This window comes from Gavia stellata, chromosome 7, assembly GCF_030936135.1.
Source record: "Gavia stellata isolate bGavSte3 chromosome 7, bGavSte3.hap2, whole genome shotgun sequence".
Lineage (NCBI taxonomy): Eukaryota > Metazoa > Chordata > Aves > Gaviiformes > Gaviidae > Gavia > Gavia stellata.
In genome coordinates this window covers 25,122,502-25,135,671 of record NC_082600.1, presented here as the reverse complement: position 1 = coordinate 25,135,671, position 13,170 = coordinate 25,122,502, and the positions used below count along the sequence as shown (strand labels likewise).

General features: G+C 41.6%; 1 protein-coding gene across 3 annotated transcripts in view; it reads left to right on the top strand.

Annotated features, from left to right (window-relative positions):
- The window catches only part of NRXN3 (neurexin 3), a 983,888-nt gene that overhangs the window by 204,101 nt on the left and 766,617 nt on the right, over positions 1-13,170 (top strand). The gene's annotated exons all lie outside the window — the stretch shown is intronic.

The window sequence follows — 13,170 nt, the reverse complement described above, 5'->3', positions numbered from 1 at the left end:
AGCCTCCTTGTCATTATTAGAAGAGACTATTCAATACGTTTTATAGTTTTTGAGGTTCCTAACTCAGGTGTGTGCAGTTTAGTTTTTTTAATGAATGTATTTATCTATGTGCTGCTAGGAGCTCTGCCACAACAGCAGAGGTATAGGATGGCAAGGTGATACTTCTCTGCACCTCCTCTGCTCTGTTTTCTAGTTTGTTTTCTAGTAAGGAACTTTGCTCCTTCTATCAGTTTTGCATATATTTATACAGGCTTGTATTTATTTGTGCATGGGCTTAATGTCATTATATACCTCACAAGAGTGTTCCCTGTGCTCTCTGCTTTCCTTCCTTGTTTTACATGTGCCTTGTTTTTGCATATAGCTTTGCTACAGCCAAGCTGTAAAGAAGGTAATAAAATGTGTGCGTGGCAAAATAAGGTGGAATCAAACCCTTGTATAGCTGCTCTCTGTCATTTTTATGTGCATCGCTCTGTCCCTTCTGTCTGTAGTACTGTCTGTAATGGTCTAGAGTCTTCCCTTCCTTCAGCTTTATGCTTTCAGCATTGTGTTAATTGTTTGTGGTGTATGGGTTTTTCAGCGGCATGCAGTGGGAAAGGTCAGCTGTCAGAAACAGGCCTGTCCACGACTGATAAGGCATTCGAGAGATTGGATTTGACTCATTAAGCGCCTTCCCTGTAGACATGGAGTCTGCTCTGCCGCAGAAAAAAACCTAAAGCAGGAAGGGAAAAAGCCCAGGATGAAGTTGGAGCATGCGCCAGAAACACTGGAACGCCCTCCCTCTCGCCCCCGCGCGCAATGCCCGAGTTCAGTATGCTTCCACCACGCTTGCATCCTCACGAACCGTACATGTCTATGCTTGCTTACACACGGGGATTGTGTGCATTCACTCCTGTATTTACACCTGGTCAAGACACTTATTTTCTCTGTGTACATATGTGTGCATGTAAGTCCTCATGTATGGATGCCCCGAAGTTACAGGGGGGAGATGCATTTCATTCCTGTCCTCATATGTGCACTGTAAGGTGTACAAGGATGTTAGTTCTCTCACGTTTTACATGTATGCATGCACAGCCACACCAAGCTGGTTTTATGTGTCTCTCACTCTCCTGTAAATCTCTTCACACTAATGCCTGCTTCCTTTCATGCTGTAACAAAGGGCACATCTCCTCTTTATGTGTATATATTGTGTTTGTTAAGATGTGCTTTATCTGCCTTTCCACAGAAGTATGCTGTGCAGCTGTACTGCCTATACCTGCATATACACATCCACTGCCTTGGTAAACACACGTGAACTTGCTGCAGTATAGACATAGGAGAGGCCTAGCCTGTTTCTCATTGCATGCAAATGCACACATTTTTGCCCTTAAATAATTACTGGCCAAAGCTGCTCTGCCAGCTTGTAACAGTCCCTTGCCTGTGGCTTTGTTTTGAGAAGAATCGTTGTGCCTCAAATCGAGTTTGGATACTGCTACATACATAAATGGTCTTAATGATGTCTTGCAACGACCATAAAAGAAGGGCAATAGTAGTGTCTGGCAGTGTATTTTGATACCGTGGCAGTACTGGGATTCCACACGTACACACTCTCTACATACTAAAGCTGTAAGGAGCTGACATTACCGCAGTCTCTGTGATACCAGTCTCATGTACTTCTCTGCCCTGCTCTGCATCTCTCTTCCACCTGACTTTTGCTTTTCACCTTCCTTTGCATCTCCCCTTTCCCATGGGAATGGCTTTCAATACTGCCAGCTGGTATTGAAAAGGATAATTTTGTGGATCGTTATTGTATTATTACAGTGATTAGTGTTAACTATTTTTCTATTCATGCTTCATGCTGGAAGGATGCCCAAAGGGCTCCCTGCTCAACAGCAAGCGTGACGCCTGCTGGAAGGCTGCTGCTAACACAAGTGCATGTGCATGCACAAGTGCACACGCGCACCTCTTACAGTGCTGCCTCTCTGGTCCTGTCCTTCCAGCCCCTTTCTTTGAGAGCTTCCAGCAGTTTTCTAAAATAGTGCCCTTCAATGGAAGCAGGAATTTCTCCTCCCCCTGGGGCCCTTAGATTTGCTTTTTTCTGAATGCGCTTTTCAGCTTTCTTTCTCTCAGTGTTGGTGTAAATCTTTGTTCAGTCCTGCAGTTAGTCTTGGAAGACTCCCACCAACAGTCCCCATGTTTTCCCCCAAACAGGACCAATCCTACCACACATGTAGGGAAGACGGTGATAGCTACCTAACGTTCTTCTCCCTAATGCTATGGCTTTTTACTAAGGTCAGAAAGTTTGGGGAAGACCTTGTCTTCAGTATGGTAAGGAACAAAAATGCCACAAGTGCTTCCTGTTTTATTAGCTGAATGTTAGTGCTCTTGAATCTACACCCAATAATAAACAGGTCTAAATACTTAGCATTGGGATTAGTATTTGGTGTTTGACTTCTGTTTTTTAATAGGCCGGAAGAGTAAGGGTGGTGTGAAACTGGGAATTACAACTGGGATACAGATTTCTGCTGAAGAACAGTAGATCTCTCTTAGGTGGTGAATATAATGTTGCTTGTTGGCATGCAGGTTGCTCCAGTTTTTTAAAAAAGCGTGGTCTGTATGAAACAACGGCACTTTTGTTCAACAGAGTATGTAAGATAAGAAGCTGGTGAATCAAGGGCTTAGCTGTGCACTTGCACGCTTTTACCCTGCTGTACTGTCATGTGTGTTCTACACAGAAGGGTAGAGGGGCTGGGTAACAACCCAGCAGTAGAGATACCTCTGTGAGAGCAGGGCCGGTGAATATGTGAAATCTTGGGTTTTACGTTCATGGTGCTGTGACGTTCTCTCTCTGGTCAGTTTGCACTTTGCTGAACGTTCAGTCTGTAAGGAAACATTTCTGCTGGGTGGTATGTTCAGAGACTGGCATCCTTATGTTTTAGAATGATGCATCAAGAAAATAAATAAACTAGAAGAAATGTGGAACAAAATAAAAACATAGGAAAAAGTAAATACAGCAGCAAATGGGAATTGTCCTCACCCGTGCTCAGTGGTGAGGAATCTAGAGGAGTTCTTATGCCCAGCGCATCATCATGGTATCTGAGCTCTTGACAAAATTAGTAGCAACACCTTGTTTTTCCTGCACCTTCTGGACCTTGGGGTGAAGTAGCAAAATTGTTCAGAGAAATGAAAAGAAAAAAGTATACTTTGTTCATCCAAAACAAATTGTGAATTTATATGAATATATCAATTTTTTCAGACAAATTATTTTTTAAAATTGATTTATTCAGCATAATTCATTTCAAAATAAACATGTTTCATGCTTTTATTTTAAAATGGATCTCTAGTTTTTTAAGAAATGTATTTTTAAGGAAGTGTAAAACAAAATTGTTAAATTTCATTTTGGGTTAAGCAAGACATTGTCACAGGATTGGGTTTTTTTGTCTCTTTGGCCAGTTGATCAGAACATAAATAACAAGCACAGCTCCAAGTACATAGTGCCACAGTCAGACCAATACTTGGAGTTTATTGTTTCTTTGCAAATGGCAGAGAATGCAACATCACGCACTGATACCAGTACGGTGGTTTGTACTTAGCAAACAATGGAAAATAGGTGGAGAGAGGGATGCCCAGGACACTGTATACACCGCGTATACACTGGATTGACATGTGGCTTCTCCTCACAGGTGTGGAACATTTCTTGTTTTATAGAGAAGTTTTATTAAACTCGTAGAGCATTCTTTTCCCATAGGTCTCAAGGACTTAACCTATATTTCTGTTATCTTTGTAGTACAGATGGAGGCAGCCAAGGTTAATTAAATGCCTCAGGTTGCACAGTAAAATCAGTGGCAAAGTCGAGGATAAAATGCTCAGGTTCTGACTTCTACACCTGTAGTTTGTCATTTGGATCAATTTTGGTGAGCAATTTAAAAAACGATGTTACCTATCATATGCTATAATCTTGTGTAGACGTCTGTCATCTTATTTATTCATTTTCATTATAGTAGTATGCTTTTGTCATCAAAGTATTTTAGCTAAAAGATTTTATGAATGCATTTTTCAGCTATTTTGTGTGGTATTGGAGCAAATGATGCTGGTGGGTGATTTCTGTAGTAAATGGTTCATTCACACATGTTCACATTCTTTTTCAGACCCCTCTGTTTTCTGCTTCCCTTCGGAAAAAGACAGAAAAGGTGGTTTAGAGAGTCAGTAGGGAATCTGGGGATCATATTATTGATGAATCTAGGTTTAAATAACGTCTGTCTATGCTGAATAAGTGGACTAACTAGGAGATTTTCTGTGATACATCTGATATTTTTTTTCTTCTCAGAAGACATTTTGTTGAAAGGACAGCAATATACTGTTGAGTGAAGAAGAGTCTTCCAGGGTTGAGAAGCAAAATAGCTTTTCATTTGTGTGAATTTTCATTTGTTTAGATGGTATGAACTTCAACTGTATATTTAACAGGTGCATACTCCAGAAATTTAAAGCAGTCATGCTTTTAACAGACTATTAGCTCTATCATTGATATGTGAATGTGATACATGGGAACTGCTTTATACGTTTTCCATTAGATAGTACACATCAATTGTTTGAGGATGAGGAGCCTAGGGGATATTCGTCCTTTCTTTAGGTTAAAGATTCAGGCACTGTCATGGCAGATCCCTCCCTTTGCTGTGCAGTGGCCCAAATTCATCAGGAGAGCTAAGTCACTTTGCAGGGCTGGTTCTGGACCTCTTAGGCATGGTTTGCAGTCCAGGAAGTCAGAGCCTCTTCTGTCGTGGAGCCAGCCCAAAGAGCCTTGTCCAAGGACACAGGCAGCAGCAAGCGGAGGTGGAACCTCCTGCGGCTCTGGAGCTCTCATGCAGTCTTTAGAGAAAGCAGTTCTTCCTCCTGTTTTCATTAAGAGTTTTGGAGCTCAGGGAAATAATAGATTAGTCAGGTTTGACAAAAAGACGAACATTCATTGTGTTGCCAAGTCTCCCTGATCTCTTCTGGGCTTAAATTTGAGGACCTTTTAACAAACGTTTTCCTATAGATTCAAAGGGTAATGTGTAAAGCAGCAGGTAACGGAGGAGAGGGTATGATTCATGCTAGGCACTTGGCATTCTCTGGTGTAACATAATGCTTCCTTTGCTCTTACTGGGGAGGTGAAAGACCTTTTTGGGTAAGATCAGTGCTGCTACACTATGTGCAAAATTTTAGTTCAGCACTGAAAAAGCGCTGACTGTTGAGTGCAGCTCACCATTGCTTTGGGCTCCTAGGCTAGCATTGCTCTTTGCATCTCTTAAACATGATGAGAGGTGTTGTCCTCCATTGATTCTTACCTACATGGTTTCTGATGTTATTACTGTGATTCTTCTCTGCTCCAAGTTACAAATTATGTAGATACAATAGGTGAGAATGAGGGGCCTGAGGAAACAATAACATTACCCAGAATGATTTAAAGCTAGTAGGCATTTAGGAAACTACTCTTTTTACTGTGGGACTCCAGCTCAGCACTTAATCTTCTCCATTATAACCTCTTTCTACGATTTTACAGATAATTTTTTTCTAACAGCAAAAAATTCTTTTTCTTCTGAAAATTTATTCCCATAACTTCCTTGAAGTTAGAAGTAATATTCTTTTTATAAGTTTTTATCAATGCAATCAGTTCAGTCATCTCATTAGTCATTAAGATGACTTAGATGTTCACAGAATCACTAAGGTTGGAAAAGACCTGTAAGATCAAGTCCAACCATTAACCCAACACCACCATGCCCACTAAACCATGTCCCACAGTGCCACGTCCACACGTTCCTTGAACACCTCCAGGGAGGGTGACTCCACCACCACCCTGGGCAGCCTGTTCCAATGTTTCACCACTCCCTCAGTAAAGAAATTTTTCCTAATATCCAGCCTAAACCTCCCTGTTCTTACTTTACAGTTTGTGGAGTATAAATGCAGTATATGATATGACTCTCAAAGATTCCAAATATCAGTATCACTGTTGGTGATGCTTAGAAGATGCTCTGTGCATAGAATAATGTTTCTCACGCTATTTCTTATGTATCTAAATATTTAAATAAGCTTTGAAAGACTTTTCAAACAAATATTTGCTTTTGACTATTGAGAGCACAGAAGTGTGTGTATGAGGGAGAGAGCATGGGACCTTATGAGAGGGTTTGATTAGTTTCGTGACTGATTCAATCAGGTGGTGTGAAGAATGATCAGACTAGAAAAAACAGAACTATTAGGATGTATTATTTTTCCTGCTCAAAGGCTAGAAAGGAGGAATGCAACAAAAGGATTTGGACAACTTAATGGAGGATGCAGTAATCTGCTGTTTAGCTATTACCGGAGTCTGTCACCATCTCTTTAAAGTAACAGCCTGATTGTTACTAAACTATCCAGCTTTGTTTTAACAACATGAATCTGGGTGAGCTGCTTTGACTGCTTCTGAGGGTGTTCATTAGGGTTGCAGCATTCAGTCGCTGGACAGCTCTTTCGGGGGGTGGTGGAAATAGTTCACCTTTTTTGTCCTTCAGAGGTGTCGGCTGACTTATTTTCTGTGACATTTGATGTAGAGTTTCTCCTCCCCTAGCCTCTGAGGGAACATCAGATACATGTGAAAATGACTTGGAACATAAATTGTTCACTGTTCTGTAATGTTGTTGAGGATCATAGCTATTATAGATGACTCCCAGGACAACCCTCCTGCCCAGAACAGAATTACCTCCTAGTAGAGTTCATTGGGGTTTGCCCAGACTCGGGTTCTGCCCCAGCCTTTAGGAGGTGATGCCTTGATCTCTCACGGCTCATTGTCTAGAACAGCTTCTAAGTCTATTTTCCCCTTAGTTCACAAGGTTCATATGTAGAATTTATTCCTTCCAGACTTCATTATGACTTGGGTCAAAAGATTTCCTAAAGCTTGGTTAGATTTTTAAAACTTTAGGTCTATTGTTTATGGTGTAAGAATTAGAATAGAAAGGAGGCAAAGATATACACACTGGCATGAAGACATTTAGTCATGTTCATACCCAGCTATATAGTGACAAAGCAGGAATACCTGTTAATTTCAGCAGTACGGGAAGACTGGCACATAATTTCTTCCCAGAAACACCACATTCAATTGTTCTTGCTAGATCATGATCAGTCATCTCATCAGAAATACATTAGATAGTTTCCTTGTGTTAAATGTCATGCTGCTGAAAGCATAGCTGATGCCCAAGTGCAGTAAGTTCATAGCCACTGAGTACCACGGCTCTGCTGTAATACTCTGCTGATTCCACTAGCATGTCCTCAGGTGAGGAGGGCCCATCATTCAAGCAGCAGGACTAATGCAGGACAGTGAGAACTTCTGCCTTTTTTAACATCCTTGCACTTAGGCCTTCTGATTAGTTGTATGTTATAACACTGTGTTATAGCCTTATTGCACTAACCTAATTATCTATCCACAATAGCTTTTGAGTACATTGATATTTTTCCTTCTGTGTGGATTCATGGTGGGGTCGGTTGGTTGGTTTGTTTGTTTGTTTTTCCTGCCATGGTGGTTGGTAGTCCTCTATTTTAATAACAGTTCTGTGGTCAGTGGCTGACTTTGGAAGAAGTTTTTTCCTTAAGACATGTTGCATGCCTGTAGGATTTTCTGAAATTATAGGGAACTGTTAAATAGTAGGGAGAAAAGGTTCCTGTAAATACTATTTTCCTTGTTGACCTCTGTTTGACAAAAGGCCAAGGGAGTGCCCAGCTGTTCTGCTGCCTCCATCATTAATGCACACTGTTTTGGCGGAGAAGCCTGATGCTTGACAGTGCTGGACCATTCCTAGATTATCAGACAGCACTAGCTCTTCTGTGCAAAGCACAGCAGACCACTCAGATAAGGTAAATCTCACTGAGCACTGGAATGGTTATTAATTCTGAAGCAATGCAGAGAGTTTGCTTTTCTCACTGACAGAAGACATGCTCCACCGTTGGCTGTAAACCAAACCCCAGTGAGATAGGGCCTGCCTCAGGGTACACCTGTAATGCAGTGCTTTTTGATGTAAGGTGAGAGGGTGAGCAGCTGACTTTTGGTTCTAAGAGACCTACTTGAAGTTTTCTTCAGGAAAGTCACTGTCCATTTTTATATTTTTCTGAATATTTCCTAGTTCTGTCTGAGGCCAGAAATCCTGTTACATGAGATGCTGCTTTTGTTGACTATTAAACTTCATGCCCTTCGGCAGAATCAGTGCTTCTAGATTTGCTGTTTTCAGCTTCGCAGTCATGAAGTATTTATTTTCAGGCATCATCCAAAACTTTGGAGGCTTCTCTGCTACACACTCTTTGCTGGGGTGACTTCCTGGCAGGACGGGAGCAAAATAGAGGTTGGTTTCCCTCCACAAATGTATGAGAACCTGTGGAGTGAGCCCAGAATGGGGAGCTAGAAGATCCTGAACTCAGATGCTTCCTCTACTATTGATTTTCTTGGTGGCCATGAGTAAATCCATTAAAATGTCTGTGCATTGGTTTCCTCGTACATAAATCAAAATGCCAAGGTTTCTCTACTTCCTAGTGATGCTGTGAATTCTGAGTCCTCTTTTGTAGAAGGAGCACTGAAAGGAACACATAGCAACAGCTTTGCACATAAAAACTGAAGTTAAAATTACCATCTGACTCTCCTGAACAGGCAGTATAGCCATACACAATATGGAATAAATCCCCAGTCTTTACCTCTCCTGAGAACCTGAGACTCAGCGAGCTCTGGGGGCTCTGCAGGAATGAGAAGAGCCAGGAGCCTGGATTAGGTAGTTGTTGGCCATGCCTTTGTTTCTGTTCTTGCTATTGGCCTGCAGTATGTACTGATAGCTGATTTGGGGATTTGAAGAGGTATAGATCTGATATGTGCAAAATTGGCTTTGCAGTGGGGTGGTGATGGTAACTGCTTAATGTGCTAGATGTGCCTGTTAGTGATTAGTCAGAAAAGGATAACGATTTCCCACTTCTTAAAGTGATGGATGACTCCATTCTTTCAAGGAAAAGGTCTGTGTTGGTCAGTTTGAAGATCCTGGGTTTTGCTTCTACCCTGGTGATTTCTGTGAGGCTTTGAATATGTCAAGGGTTTAAGTCTGAATGTGGAGTTTTGTACCGGTCTCGGATCTCCACAAATCCCAGCTGTTGCAGAGAAGTGAGTTCTGTGAATGTGTTAGAAAATAAATAATGGGTTTAGATTAATATTAAGAAGTGAAATGGAAGATTTAATTGCTTACATATGCTAACCTGCTTTCATATTCTGATTTTTGTGAATCTGTCTATTATTAATTGAGTTAAAAATTAAATCTTGCAAAACATGTATAAATGATGAGTTTGCAAACATATTCTAAACGCTATTTTAAGTAAATTATTTTATGCAGTTGCATTGTCACACTTAAACAGCTAGATCATCAGTTCAAGTTAATATCACTTACTATATACAGGGTTTCACATCCCAGCAAAACCAGGGTTTGATCTATTGCTCCATGTAACAGAAACCAAGGATTCCTGTTGACTTTGAATTGTGCCTTAAGTTTTAGCTATTCTAGGTTAGCTGTGTTGCTATGCAGAGGCTCCTTGGTACGCTACCACTGTTTAAAGAATATAGAAGCCATAAATATCACTGTGCAATTTGTGGAGCCTTCAGAAATGTACAGCACGAGGGTCACAAGCTAACAAATAACAAGTGGTTCACTACTCTCTGGTCTTCCAGATGTCGCCAGACTGTGCCTGAAAGCACATGGAAATACTGTGAGACCTGCAGCCTACTCAGGGCTTTTTCTCTTCATGCATTGTGGAAAGAACCTCTATCCCTTTTTCCTCCCCATGCTCTCTGGTAATTTTCATGTGCTTTATGGTCATAGCCATCAAATATGTCAGAGTGTCCTAACAGGCAGGACAGCGTGGAAAGGCTGCGCTTGGTAAAAAGCCTTTCATGTGGCCTGACACAGGCTACTGTGTTGTAGCTTGGAGGAATACACAGTCAAGCTGTTTGGTAATTGGAGACTAATCTGTGCACTAAAACCTTTCATGAGACTGGTAAACGAGTCAATCACATGGCCACTGGTAAATTGTTTAGGAATTAGTGGTTTGGAGAATAGTTTTAGAGTATGTTGACTTTGGGAGTTATGCTTATTGAGACATGGGGTGGACAGGAATGAATTTGGATTGGTCGGTGAACCCCAGGGAGATTTTAGTGTGTGGTGATTTGCAAATTTGAATGCCTACCCTAGCAGCCACAGGAAGAAGGAAAAAACCTCATAACAACATATGAAACAGAGATCAGTGACATTCTTCCAAGAACAGGAAGGATACAAAGATGGATCAGGTTCAGAATCCCATCTGTGACAAGGGTCAGCAGCAGATTACTGGAAGAATGACGTAGTTGCATGCAGGGGTGGGTTGATAGCACTTTATATTAAAATCAGTGGTACAAGTAAGAGTAACATCTCTCTGAATTTGCTCTGCTCTGTTTTGATGAGTCTGCAGTGGTTGCCTTAAATTACCGTTTAGATTTCTAATCTACTCTTTGCCTTCTCCTTTGTACTGAGCAGACCGGTGAGATTTTGTCTAAGTGGTTGAGAAAGTGTAAATGAGCCCTATTAATAGGTCTTGTACTGAGTGAACAATCAACCCCCCACGCCCCCCTTCCCAAAGACATCAAATGGGTATTCAGTTCTTCCAACATCTACGCCTGTGGGAAAAAGGCTCAGTCATAATGATTGTGTTTGACTCCTGCCCTCAGACGCCAGATATTTGATGGGAATTACCCACAGGTACATAGAGCATGTGTCTGACTTGATTGTAACATGTTCCCTTCCAATGGATCAGGAGTGACTAGGCAGGGGAATTATCATCATGGAGAGGGTTGTTAAGCACTTGGCTCTGACTTCCAGAACTGCAATCAATATCAGCCCTCTGTGCTTAGGCTGGTTGAACACTGACACAGGCATATGCACTCCTTGGTGGTAGTTAAATGTATTCAGAATAGAAGCACAGAACCAAGTAATTTGGAAGGGACCTCCAGAGGCCTTGTAGTCCAACCACTAGCTCAGTGCAGGTCCAGCTAGAGCAGGCAGCTCAGGACTGTGCATAATCAGGTTTTTAGTATTTCTAAGGACAGAGATTTCACAGTCTCTCTAGGCCCCTCCTAGTGTTTGACAATGCTCAAGATGAAATATTTTTTCATATAGAATGAGAATTTCTTGTATTCCAGATGTGTCTGTTGCCTCTCATCTTTCTTCTGCAGACCTCTGAGAAGAATTTGGCCCCGTCTTCTCTATGCTCTCCCATTAAGTCATTGCAGAGAGCAGTAAGTTTTCCCTTGAGTTGTCTCTCCTTGAGGCAGAACAAACCCAGCTCTCAGCCTCTCCAACACACCACCTACTCCAGCACCTTGAGTGTTATGGTAGCTCTTTGCTGGACTCACTCCAGTATGTTGAAGCTGTTTTTATACAGGAGAGCTGAATACTGGACAAAGTACTCCTGATGTGATCTCACAAGCGTCCGTCAGGGGAAGAATCGCTTCCCTCGGCCTGCTGGCTGCAGTCTTGCTAATACAGCCCAGGATGTGGCTGGCCTTTGCTGAAAGTGCAGGCACTGCTGACTTGTGCTCAACTTGTCCACTGGGCCCCTTAGGTTGTCTTCTGTAAAGCTGCTTTTGAGCTAGTTAGCTCCCAACCTGTACTGTTGTGTGGAGTAATTTGTCTTACTGTTTGCTCGCAGCGGTGTATAGACACGTGGTTCGCTTACGTAAGTACAAACACACATTACTGCTGCCTTCAAAGTGCCCAGATTTTTAATGAGTTCATTCTGTGATACCCTCAATCCAGACTGCCAAAGTCTTTGCTTATAGCAGACCTATCACTTCAGGATGATATATGTTCATGTTGCAACACTGTGCTGTTTTGTCACCACTGTTTCATGTTGTGATGGCATAGTTTATACCATGTAGTTATTTTTCAGGAACAGCTATGATAACAAGTGTTTTCCCTTCAGCCTTGGACTAATAAATTCTGGCTAATCTGTATTAGGATTACTGAGACAAAATGAAGCAGAAAAATGCTATTAATGTCAATAGCAATAGCACCAGCACTTGCCATATGCAGTGGATTGTAAGCAAAGATAGCTGGACTGCTGGTACCACCAAGTTATTCATGCTCAGGCTCGCTTTCACAGCTGGGAGTCAGAAAGGTGCTGCAATACAGAGTGGGGAGATCTGTATAGACTCCATTGTAAGTACCATTTTCCCTCAGATGGCACTGGTAAGAATGGGCTACAAACAACCCTCCTGCAAGCTTTACCATCACCATCCTGTATTTCTCCCACTGGGCAAAACAAGGGTACACAGCTGGCTCGAGTCAACCTGAGTGCAGTACAGCAGCAGAGCTGGCTCTGAGTGACTGTGGAAGCAGACTTCCAGTTCACACAAAGGATTTTTATGGTATTCAAATGCTACCTCCAGTTACTAAAAAATTAGTTCAGTGGTTTTCCTTACTGTACATAAGAGGTTTTTTTCTTAATGAGGAAATATTTCATGTCATGTGCTGTCAATAATTCCCCCATCTTTATTTTTGCTGTGTGAAAAAGATATGCTTGTCTAGTGCAGATTTTCTGGATAAGGTGATCAAACAGGCGAAGTTCTGAGACGTGTTTACCGGCAACATCATTACTTTTAACTGTGGACAAAATGTTTATGTGGACTCCCCTCATTCTCTCAGAGAAGGAAACTATAGGATATTTCATGCGGCTCTCTTGTCTGCGTGGTCTCTTGTTCAGCTGAAAGAAAGGCAGCTCTGTCAGGATTATATTCTGATGCCTGTCTTAGATTGCCTGGCAGATGGGTTAAGATAAGTTCAAATGACGTTAGCGATGACTCTAAATACTAATGTTTGGGAAATGTTGGTTTCTTCTGGAACAACGCATATGCGATGGTCATCTTGTGAATAGTAGAGTTTTCCAACATTCTCCCAAAAAGGATGTGAAGTAGCTTACAGTAGTGTCTTTAAATGTACTTTTCCTAGACTCTGCTGCATACTTTTGAACGGTCCCTATGGTGACAGTGCTGCAGTGAAGCTCAAAACACAGTGCTGAAATTCTTCAGTACTAAGAACCCTGCCGTTAATTCTCTTGATAGCCACATTACAAGAGGAGCTGTACAGTTATTAGCATGCCATGATATATAGTTGTATAGAACATTAACAGTGC